The sequence below is a fragment of the Talpa occidentalis genome, unplaced genomic scaffold, assembly GCF_014898055.3.
Source record: "Talpa occidentalis isolate TD23 unplaced genomic scaffold, MPIMG_talOcc4v2.1 talOcc4.16, whole genome shotgun sequence".
NCBI lineage: Eukaryota > Metazoa > Chordata > Mammalia > Eulipotyphla > Talpidae > Talpa > Talpa occidentalis.
This window is the reverse complement of record NW_023601653.1, coordinates 26,144,123-26,156,425: the sequence shown is the minus strand read 5'-3', so window position 1 is coordinate 26,156,425 and position 12,303 is coordinate 26,144,123. Positions and strand designations below refer to the sequence as shown.

The window sequence follows — 12,303 nt, the reverse complement described above, 5'->3', positions numbered from 1 at the left end:
TGGCAGAGTGGTTTAATCGAATAACTCCAAACTGAATATTAAAAACCCTTGTTTTTAAAATTCCTCTAACCACCCTGACAAGTGGAATTTCTCATTGGTTGGCTATCTCCACAGGCTTCACCCCCTCTAGGCAATGTATTTCCCATGCTCACCTTTTCTCTAAACTCCTCCAGTCTTGTTTTACTGTTTTAAACAGATTATGAAGGTGTTTTCCTAAAACAGAGCTTTAAAAAGGGCAGCCTACAGACTGAATTCAGCTTCCACACATATATTTAAAATTTAAAAAAAAAATCCTTGTTTTCAGCTTATCTTGAAATACAAAATACCTGGCCTCTGGTGCCACATCTCTGCAGGAAGCTGCTGTTCCACGCAGACAGGATTTCCCTCTGCTCTATGTCACTGCCCTTACCACTCTTGCTTCTCTGGGACTCTAGATGCATTTGACTGTAAAACTCCTGTTCTAATCAAAGGTAGTTCCTCCTTAATAGGCGACTCTGAGATTTGCTGTTAATATATATATATATATATATATGTATTATACATGGTATTAAAAAGATGCACTACATGGTATTAAAAAGATGCATTGGAAATGTTCAACAATGATTATTACCTAGCATTTTAGAAACATTTAAAAATTTCTTGAAGTCTAAAAACTTTTTTTTAACCGAGTTGTTTCCAGCTTTTTTTGATATTATGAATAGTGATGTTACAAACACTTGCTTACAAGTTTTTGTGATAACACATGCTTTCAATTCTTTTGGGCGGGTACCTAGGAGTGGAATTGCTGGGCTATGGGGGAATTCTATATTTAGTTTTCTGATCAACTGCCAAACTATTTTCCATAGTGGCCACACTGTTTTACATTCCCAGCAGTTATGTGTAAGACTTAATTCCAATTTCTTCCTGTTCCCAGCAACACTTGGTATTTTCTGGGCTGCTTTTTTTTAATCCATCCTAGTACATATATTATGGTATTTATTTGTACTTCTCTGATGGTTAACATCATGTCATTTTTTTTAATTTTAATTAAAATAAAAGTGTAAATGAATTGGTGGAATAAGGCAATACTAAAATAATTCACTCTTTTTTCTCAAGTTGCTTTAATGTTATTCACTAATTCAGATAATGCTTGTCTTATAAAACTTAACTCTTGGGCCTCCCCGGTGGCGCAGCGGTTGAGCGCTGGGTTGCAAAGCTACCGGCGACCTCTGCGGCGCCGGTTCGATCCCCGGCTGCTCCCCGGCCACAGGAGGAGGGTCCCACATGGCGCGCAGACCTCTCCTGCCGCCCGCTGCTCCCCTCAGCAGTGTACTTCGGTCCTTCTGCCTGCTCTGCTCCCCGCTCTGGCTCTGGTGAATTCTCTCACCCTCCCGCGCTTCTGACTGTACCCAGTGCATGTATAAACAAAACGAACGAACAAACAAACAAATAAATAAATAAAAACATGCCTCTATAAAAAAAAAAAAAAAAAAAAAAAAAAAAAACTTAACTCTTTGTTGGTATTTGACTAATGGAGTTCTGTAATTCATCATGTCAGAAAAAAAAAAGACCCCCTCTTTATGCACTATATTGGCTAAGAGCAGAGTTATTTTTCATAGTCCTTATCTTGCAACTCAATCCCATTCAGCTACATTTATACAAATAGTTTTAAATGCCTCTTACTGCAGAATTTAATTTTGATTAATGACGATCTAGTCTCAAACCTACAAGAGTAAGCTACTGAGGGAACCAAAAAATTAGAAAGATATTTAAGAACTGCCATATTCTACTTCACCTTTTAATGTTAACTGCAGGTAATAAGTGAACAACTGCAAAATAGTCCATTTGTGAGAACTTTGCTGTTGAATTTGGTAAATTCAGCAGGATCTTTTTTCAATGAATAATAAATGGTGATCTTTAAATTCATCGATGTCTGATATATGTAATTAGTAATATGGCTAAAGTTAGTTTACTTAATCACTGCCTGTGCAGAAGTCTATGACCAACTATATTAAAAGTTTCATCAGTTTAGGAATTTCTTATCTACAGGATCTCTTTGCCCTTTCTCTCCCCATAATTGTCTTCAATAGAGTGAACTTGATTAATGAGCTGTTTCATTTTTCAGGATAAAGCTAACATTTTCCTTTTCCCAGCAATGTTAGCAAATTACTTGATTAATATCAAAAAGCTCTCATTCACACATAACCTTTGAATAAACAAGTTGTGATACTGTTGGCAACATGCTAAGAGGTATTCCTGTAAGTAGGCCATAAAGGAAATTGCCTTTGTAATTAAATGTATAAAGAGGGTGTCTGTTATTTGCTTGCTGCAAATCTTTTTTTTTTCTCTTATAACTGAAAAATATAGAATAAGATTGGACCAAGCAGAAAGCAGAATGTCTTTTTCTATTCTGGGTTTCTATTTGCATTTCCCTCACCACAGGCAACCCAGGAAGAAAACTGTGAAACACTTATGAAACTTGAGTAGAGTTTCTGATTCATAATTTTAGGACTCTCTATAGCTTTCTCTTAGGGTGTGGTAACAAGAGGTAATCAATCTCATGATGATTAAAAATGATACCACTTCAAAAGACTTTTGTAGGAAAGAGAAAGGAACTAAAATAGTATGCCCTGATCATACACTAAATACTTGATACATGACAGATAGTTCATTTAGAGAATTAAGCCCACCTTTTACTATAGTATTGTTGGTTGCCTAGTCAGTATGCATTTCTCCCTTAAAGACAACTCTGAAAGCACCAATTTTGTCATAGTCTTTTGCCCTGCTCCGGTTGATGGGTTATCATTTATCCAAGACAGAGGTTGGCAAACTATGACCTTGTGCCTAAATCAGGCCTGCCATCTGTTTTTAAACAGTCTGGGAGCTCAAATTGGTTTGTACATTTTTGAAACGTTGGAAAAAACTCAAAAGATGAATAAAATTTCATAATATGTGACTTATATCAAATTTCAATGTCCATAAATAAAGTGTTGTTGGAATACAGCAACACTCAATCATGTATGTATTGTCTAAGTCTGCTTTCATGCTAGAATGGCAGGACTGAGTGATTACAACAGAGACCATATAGCCTACAAAGACTAAAATATTTACTATCTGGCTTGTACAGAAAAAGTTTGCCGACCCCTGGTTTAAGCCAATCCTGATACTCCTGTCTCTTGCTTTTCCAGGCTGCAGTCCAGCTGGCAGTGCCCATATGACAATGAAACTCAAGTGGAGGTCTGCTGTGGGGAATGCTGGAAGGCTTTGCTTTCTTCATAAAAGGTTGGCATCTTAAATCCCCTTCAGGTCTTAAATATGAAAGTGAAATTTGGATGTGAGAACAGCCATCTTGCAATCATGGGGTGATGAATATAAAAGCAAAAGTCAGCACCCTAGAGGAAAGGAAAAGACCTGAGTTCCTGATAAAATTGTTAAGCAGCTGAACCAGGGCCAATACCTACTTACTGCCAAACTTTCCGTTAAATAAGAAAAATTACTCCTGCCTGAAGAGGGTGCTCTTAGTTGCATGTTCAATCACTTGCAGGACAACGCCATCCTGACTGATGTAACCAACTCTGTCTTTCCTTTCAGTGCCTAACCTGTTTGATCTTAATTGCATAATAATAGTTGTGGGAGCAGAGGACAGTTTCTGGCATTCCTTCAGTATTCAGTAAATAGGTAGCCATGTATTATCATCACATACAAAGTCGCCCTTGACTTTAGTCATGTCAGCATCATTACCTTGATGTTAGGGCAAATGACTCTGAGAAAAGTCTATTCCCCTTTGTTTCTACAGTTGCACCCTCTGTTCACACATGATGTTTAGGTTAGAATGTTATTCCTCTTGTTTCACTGTATTATATGTGTCATGTCAGTTTATGTACTCAGCTCTGGATGCTTTAAGGATAACACCCTGTCTTCTTCATCTCTATAACTCTAGCATCACAGTTTCACTTATTTTTTATGTATGAAGGAATGAATAGAAGGAAAGCAGGTGGCAGAGTTGTCAAGTAAAAGAATACATGGTGGGATAGAGCAAATATATTCTTTAATTTATCAGGTATTTATTGAGTGCCATTGCATGCACGCCGTTTCTAGATGGTGGGGATAAAGTGGCAAGTAAACCCAGTATCATTGAAAAAGCTAGCATTTATTAAATACTTACCAGTTAATATTCTAAGAACTTTACCAGTATTTATTATTTAATCCTAATAATCACAGATGAAAAACTTGAGGCACAGAGGTGCTTGAACTGTGCTTCAAATCATAGAGTTTTAAAGAGAGGGAGTTAAGACTGGGATTCACAGCCAGTTGGTCTCATTCCAGGTTACTACTTACATTTTCACTAACATATTTTCAGATGCACTAGATGCGAGGAATGCAGTATAAAGAAAACTACTATATTTGTTCCATTATAGGATTTCAAAGCAGAGTAATAGAAGGAGAGGTTTTTAAAATGGTGATTTATGTTCAGCCTGTGAGGTTGCAAATCCTGAAAGCAGCATGACCTATACAATTTTGAGTAGATTAATTCAGCTCTGCCCTCAGTTTCCTTAATAGTAAACTTGAATCATAATAATATTTAGCTCATAGTGTTGTTGCAAAGAATACATGAAGTAAAACCTGTAAAGTAACTATGTCTGGAATATTTTAAGTCTAAAACAAGCTTGGATATCATTAGTGTCATTTTGGATACTTTTGTAGATTATATTGTAAATAACAATATGTGAGTGTTACTGCTATACTCAGGATACATGTAGTCAGACTACAATTGATCTCACAAATAATTGTATAATGGCCAGTGGTGATTCAGTGCTAAGTTGGTAGATTAGAGTTCTCCAGAGAAACAGATTCAGACCAATGATATAGATATTATAAAGAATTGGCTGATGGAATTATGGAGACCAAGTCCCAAAATCTGCTGAGGACCCAGGAGAGCCAATAATATAGTTCTAGTCTCAGTCTGAGTCCAAAATCAGGAGGAAAAGATGGATATCCTAACTTGAAGCAGTTAATGGAGGCAGAAATTCTCCCTTATTCAGTTATTTGTTCTATCAGACCTTGAGAGTCCCACCCACCTTGGGGAGGGCACTGTCTTACTCATTCTACCAATTCAAATGCTAATCTCATCCAGAAACACCCTCACAGACATACTCAGAATAGTATTGATAAGGGGGTTGCAATTGTATGAGGAATATAAAAATAAAATTAAAAAATAAATAAATAAATAAACAGAATAGTATTGAATCAAATCTCTGGACAGAAACTCATTGGTCCCGTAAAATGGACACATAAAATTAAGCCATCCCAAGCCCACCCCTTGTTAACTTGACACCCATGGATACCTCCTAAATCATGCTTAATCTCCAAACAATGACAATAGCAAAGTCATAATTCTGCCAAGCATGACACTACTATCCTGGGAACAACTGCAAACACACTAAACCCTTTCCCAGAAGAGAAGGTAAAGTCCTTGAGTGATATTTACTTGCGGCCCATAATAGATACTTTGATGTAAATTAATAAATTTGAATACTATACTACAAAGTCAGTACTTAGGGCACAGGATGAGGGAGTGAGAGAGGAAAATAAACAGTATTTGCTTAGTGTACACACACATTCATAACAAAGTAAAGAGGAAATACTCATGACAGTTATATTTCTTTCTTCTATTACTTGTCAGGTGGTTGTAATTGGTATTATTACTTCCTTCTACCCATTCTTTATTATTTCCTTTGCTTCAGCAAGTGTCTTAGATGGTCATAGCTCTTTACTTGATAAAATGACCCAAATATTTATTCCTGAGGATTTGGGCCATTAATAGTTCTACCTGGATTGGGTCGTTATAGTTTTCCATTGACTTTAGTCATAGGCATGGTGATACTAAGAAATGTCTTGTATTCCAGACATACTCTTGCTTACCTCCATTGTGGAATAGTGGTACAATTTCCTTTGGTTGCAAAGGTCAATCACACCAGCCAATACCATAATTTCCTCTTTACTGTTAATTCAGAGCATGAGGAATATAAAGTAGCTAAATAGTTGTCAACTTCCAGGTCAATGGAATCATTGTATCTCCTGGTGGAAGCCTTACTCTTTGGAACTAATACCTCTAAACAGAAAGAACATAAGGTCAGGAGAACAGGAAGCAAAAATGTTACTAATAGGTCACTAGAGATAGGAATGTGTGGACACTTTCCCATTTCTACCCTTGATTTCTGGACCTGTGAATCTTGGCATTTGGAGAAACAGCACCTTATACTGGTGATTCTGAGCATACAGTTTTGTGGAGAGCCCATCCCCAGTCCTGCAAGGTATCGCTGCTATGTAGCTGCCACCAAAACTGAGTCTTCCAATGGCTATTCCACCATTCTCTCATACTAGTTCCTTTAAGATATTGTGGAACTGGAGCAAACTCTATGGGCACAAGTCCTTTCCCACACTTCATTTTCAATGTAGTGAATCATTTGATCAGAAGCAATGTTGTATGGAATACCAGAAGAGTGGATAAAGCACTATTTCAATTCATGGGTGGTAGTTTTGGCAGAAGCAAACCCATATTCAGAGTCAGTTTCTATTCCAGTAAGAAATAGTCCATGATGGAAGTAGTCCAGTGTAATCAATCTGCCACCAGATAGCTGACTGCTCACCCTGGGGAGTTGGGGCTCAGTTTTTGGTCTTTGCTGCTGGCAGATTGAGCACTCGGCAGTGAGTGCAGCCATATCAGCTGTGGGAGTAGAGGTCCGTGTGTTACTGAGCACCCTGTGTAACCTTCACCTTTGTCACCCTGGTCAATTTATTCATAAGCACATTGGGCATTGCAGGGGTGGCTTAGGACAGAGGATGACTGGTAACCACAGCACAGGTTTTTTTTTTTTTGCTCACTCAGAGAGGTTGATCCACATAACTCGGCCAAATTTCCTTGTCATCAATTTTCTAATCATGTGCCTTCCAAGTCCCTAACCAGTCAAGCCATTGGTCACAGTCCATGAGGATATAATTGCATATTTGGTCATTTCTCCTTCCAAGCACAGTGAACACCCAAAATGTACTGCCCAAAATTCTGCCCACTCAGAGGATTTTCCTTCATTACTATCCTTCAGAATATCCCAGAAATATATTAGTGCTACCACAGTCCACTTTTAGAAGGTGTCTGAGTATCACATAGATCTATCTGCAAGCCAGGCCACCTTTTCCTTTATCTGTCAAATGATAACAGGGGGCTGACATGAGACCATGGGTTCAGGGCTGGAAAGATGTAAGGCAGGATAGCAGCAGTGGGAATGACAGACACTCGTGGGGGGTGGGTGGGGGTAAAATAAATGTCACAATAGCCTTCTACTCCTTTCCCCCATAAATTTAAAATGATCCTTGTGTTTGTGATCAAGTAGTCACATCTGTTTACCCATGTCAAAGTTATTGCTCATATAACCCACACTTTTATTTTACTTTATTTACTTTATTTTGCATTTCCTATCATCTAGTGTCCAAATTTTTTTTTTAAATTTTGTTTATACTGTGTTACTCTTTGCTGCTGTAGGAGAATAATGTGATGGTAGAAAGACGTGGCTAAAATCATTATTGCTGGATGGCATCAGGGGAAGTGCCCTACTTCATTCCATGGAAAATGAATACTCATCCACGTGGGCACTGCACTCAGAGGGTCCTGAGATGTGGGATGGAACTGGAGTGTCTTGCAATCACCGGGGACCAAGACTGACTGTGTGACAGAGGAGATGCTGAAGAAATTCATTAAACAAAACCGTGAGTAGGGGAGAAACTTCTGCTGGGGCAGAAATTGTTGTCTGTATCTGTACCTGGGGAGAGTGAAACCACTTGGGAAATATGGGCAACACTGCCATGATGAGGCAGGCAAATAGGGTACCAGAGAAGAAGACAAAACTCAAAAAGATTTGAATCATCCCACCCATTTCCCTCTGGAAGCAGACAGATACCAAGCAGATACAGTGACACTGCCCTGGAGCACACCAGTAGTGTGACATAGTGTATGTGCAATGAAATATTACTCAGCTATTAAAAAAGACAAACTATTATCACTTGTGACAACATGAATGGGACTGGAAGGGATTACACTAAGTAAAATAAGTCAGAAGGACAAAGACAAATACCAGAGAGTGTCATTTAAATGATGGCTATCAAGACACAAAACAAAAGATCAGGTAAAACCAAACTAATGATAATTATCAGAAGGGGGGAGGAAAGGAGTGAGAATAATTAGGGGAAGGACATCATGGACTATTGTGGTGGATGATAGGTGCTTAGATGATGGTGTTTTGTGATATCAATACATGAAACAGGAGATCCTATATCTTTATTTTTTTACAGATTTATTTATTTATTCATACAAGCACTGGGTATAGTCAGAAGTACGGGAGGGTGAGAGAATTCACCAGAGCCAGAGCGGGAAGCAGAACAGGCAGACTGGCGAAATACACTGCTGAGGGGAGCAGCGGGCGGCAGGAGAGGTCTGTCGTGCCATGTGGGACCCTCCCCGGCGGCTGGGGATTGAACCCAGGCTGCGGGCAGCTTCGCAGCCCAGTGCTCAACCATTGCGCCACCAGGGGAGGCCCTCCTAAATCTTTAAAACACAAAGGTTATAAACCAATGTTTCCTCAGTAAAAAACAATCATTACAATGAGGAAATATGAATGAGTAAAGGGAATAGCACTGTCATGTCATGCAGTTTTCCATTAGAAAGGAGCAGGATTTTGAATCCTGGGGCCAAGCCTGGAGCTAGGAGAGGAAAAGATACTGGGGGTGGGGGGAGGGGGGGTGGAAAGAAGCAGAAGACTGTAGCCATGTGCTTCAGCCAAGACCTGGAAAAGCTGGGAGGACCCAAGCTCAGAGTGTCAAGTTTACGCAGCTATCAAGTCTAAGCTCTGGGGTAGGTTCAGGCCAGAAAATGAGCCCTTGCATGGAATCAGGTCTAGCCAGGTGGTAGAGATGCCAGTGCAAAGCCAGGTGGCGAGTCCAGGTGGCTCACAATGATGGCAGCTTCTCATGGGCCACAACCTGACAGTCCCTACACAGAATATGAGGCTGACAGTGATGCTTTAAATATAGACTAGAGGAAAATATAGAATAGAGGAGACAAGAAGCATTCTTCGATATTCAAAATGCCATGTTTATCATCCTGAACAACTTCATTTTGATTGTGCTTTTTATTCCTTTCTCCATAGAGCTATTTATATATTCATTCATTTACGCATGCATTTGTCCATTCATCCCTTCCCCATGCCATAAAGAATGGAAGATACTTAAAGGCCCTATAAACAAAAGGAGTAATGGTACAATGAAATACAAGTGGAAAATTATTACAAAGACAACATAGCTACAATGGAAATTTGAGAAAGTTAAAAAGATAGGGAATCATGTTTTATTTATTTCCTTAATGTTACATAAAAAACTCTCAAGAAAATGTGACAGAAGTTCCCCTCATAATATTTTCATAGGCAGTTAGGTGAAAATAAGGAATCCAGCTGTATCACTGCAACTGTGCCACCCTCTGCAAGCCAATTGGGAGCCCTTGGTCTCACGTAAAATGACACACTGTTTAGTGAAAAGAGCCAAAATTAAGGATCAGCAATCTTGAGGACTTTCTCTGTTACTTGACTTTGGACAATTTATTAAACCTTTCATTCCCAGTTTTTCATCTTTTAAATGGAGCTAATAGGGGATTTAAACAATGTGTGTGATGCATGTAGCAAAATATTCCATGACATTTAAAAATGTTCTGTAAATGGAGGATGTTTAAAAATAAGGTATTGAAGTAAGTGATCTTTAAGGTCTTATATAGTTCAAAAATTCCAATTCTTTGAATTGAATCATTTATCATGTGAAATTTTAATAACCTTAGCTCTTTTATTAGTGTTTGCTTAAGAATTTTTCTCTGAATCACACAACTGACTGTATTCTCTGCATACTCACTGGGGAACTCAAGTAAAATAAATGCAAACTGATAGCAAAAACTGACTATAAAAGTTTGTAAATCCTTATAAAAGAATGGGCTACAGATGAAAAGCTTTGTCTTGGTTTCAAATGAAACTAATTTTGAGATAAAAACTTAAACCAAACAGTGCAGGACATTCAAGCTCTCTAGTTCTTTCCCCCCTAATTTAATCTTGCAAAACACAGCAATAATTCTAATAAAGAATTAATTTGGAGTTACTTTGAATCACTAGAAGCCATGACAAAAGGATAAATATTTTCAATAGATGTCATTGAATTTTATAGGAAGATGAACAGAATACTTATATTTATATTAGGGGAGATGCTGGTTTTGGAGGCATGAGGTGGGAGTACTGGCTCAGTGAGATAGAGATTATAATTAATGGCCTTGATTCTGCCCTCCTCCCCCAAAAAAGAATTGGGGATGGGGTAAAAACAAGATAAACCCTTTATGAGGACCTACTATGCGATCTGTGTCAGAGGATCACTGTTTTCTCATTCAACCTTTACAACATCCTGAACAAGGTAGTTCAATTCTTTCTAATTTAACAGAAGGGTGCCAAAATTATCAGAATTACAAGGATTGAGTCACTAACTGCTCAGGATTCAACTATTGATAAATAAACAAAGAAAATAAGATTAGAAAATGAGTTAGTCTGACTATAAAACTGTTATTTCGCCTCTCTCAGGCTCAGAGAATGTTTCTCTTGGGAAGCTAGCTGCAAATCTTACTCAGTCAGTCTTGGCTGCTATTTATCACCAACAGGGTAGCTGCCATCTTCATGATAGGGACAGGCATTTTGCTGACCATGCACAGGGAGCAGTACACAGCTGTCCTTTATCTCCTTAAGGGGGTGCCAAGGTGGAGAGCAACAACAGTGAAATGGGATGTCTGTGGATGGCATCTGATCACTACTTTCTCTCACTTTCTCAGCAAAAAGGGGAGAGGTTAGCACCAAAGCAATGTCAAAAATACCTTGTACACAGTGTTTTTATTATTTTCAGAGAATATCTATATAGATGGAATATAATATATACATTATATATAAATAAAGTATGTCCAGATATAAAATGCATATACTTTCTATAGATGTATCACTTATATATAATTATAAATAAACATGATTATGTTATAAGATTTCATAATATATGTTATGTTATCTATCATATATAGAATTAGAAATTACACATGTCATATAATTATAATCATGTGTATAAGTAATTTATAATTATAAGTATGTTAATAGACCTACACACAGTATTCCATTCATCTTTTTGGCTATAACTTGTGGTTGTGAAGAGGGTACTGAAACACAGAGTTCTAAAGTGCCAGCAGGTGGCAGACACAAATACAAACCCAGGTCTCTTAACTACTTGCTATCATATTCCCAACACTCCCTAGATGTCTGTCTGCTTTAATATAATTTGTAAGATTCACAGGAGCTTTGCAAAGCTTACTTCCTATTTGAAATTAAGATCCTTTACTTCCTCAGAAGAAAGCTTCTATACACAAAACCTAATGGCATAGTAATGAGCTCCCCAGACTAACTCAAACATCCACACATACCCTCAGATATTACCTCTCTTTGCTTCCTGTGGTGTCCAAAACAAAGATCAACAGGAACAGTGGGAGGCTCAGAGAACAGAGAAAGCAAAAGTTCAAAAAGGTTGAATAACAAAAATGAGTCTTTATGAATGGTGAAATCTTGGTTTAGAAAAACTACCTTTTGAAAGTGCCCCCAGGGTGGGGAAAAAGTGATTCTATTACTTAGAGAAAGATCTGGAGTTATGAACAATCTCTCCCATTTAGTTTCCTGTCTTTCAAAATCTGATTCTGTTGAGATGGCATTCTGGGTAGGTAGGGAATTCTGAGAGATTTTTAAGATGAAGCTTCTTTCTTTTATGTTAATATTTTCAATCATTAATATTTTAGGAAAAGTGCAAAATGTTTATGGTGGGGGAATTAAAGTGTTCCAGCATTTTGGTATGAGAAATAATCTGTCCACTTTGGATTTGCTGACGATAGATGAGAAACCTTCTGTGCAAATATGAGCAGGAAATTCCGTCTGGGGCTTCTAATGAATCATGTAACAAAACATGGGATTTGGTACAATGATTTGTTCATCTTTATTTCTTTAGTAAAGAACATGAAGAGCTAAAGCTAAAGAAAATAAAAGAATGAAGACCAACCCAGTTCATAACAGATATTCAAAATTATAATAGTAGAGAAAAGAAAACATCGATGGCAATGATTCTGAGCCATTACTGAAACTGAATCATTACTTGATCTCAAATTACTTCTTTTAAATCAACTTGGGAAATGACATCACCGTGTTTAAGTCCTCTGAGAAGAAT

General features: G+C 37.9%; 1 protein-coding gene across 3 annotated transcripts in view; it reads left to right on the top strand.

The window, feature by feature from the left end:
- The window catches only part of METTL25 (methyltransferase like 25), a 148,783-nt gene that overhangs the window by 56,342 nt on the left and 80,138 nt on the right, over positions 1-12,303 (top strand). The window lies entirely within an intron of this gene.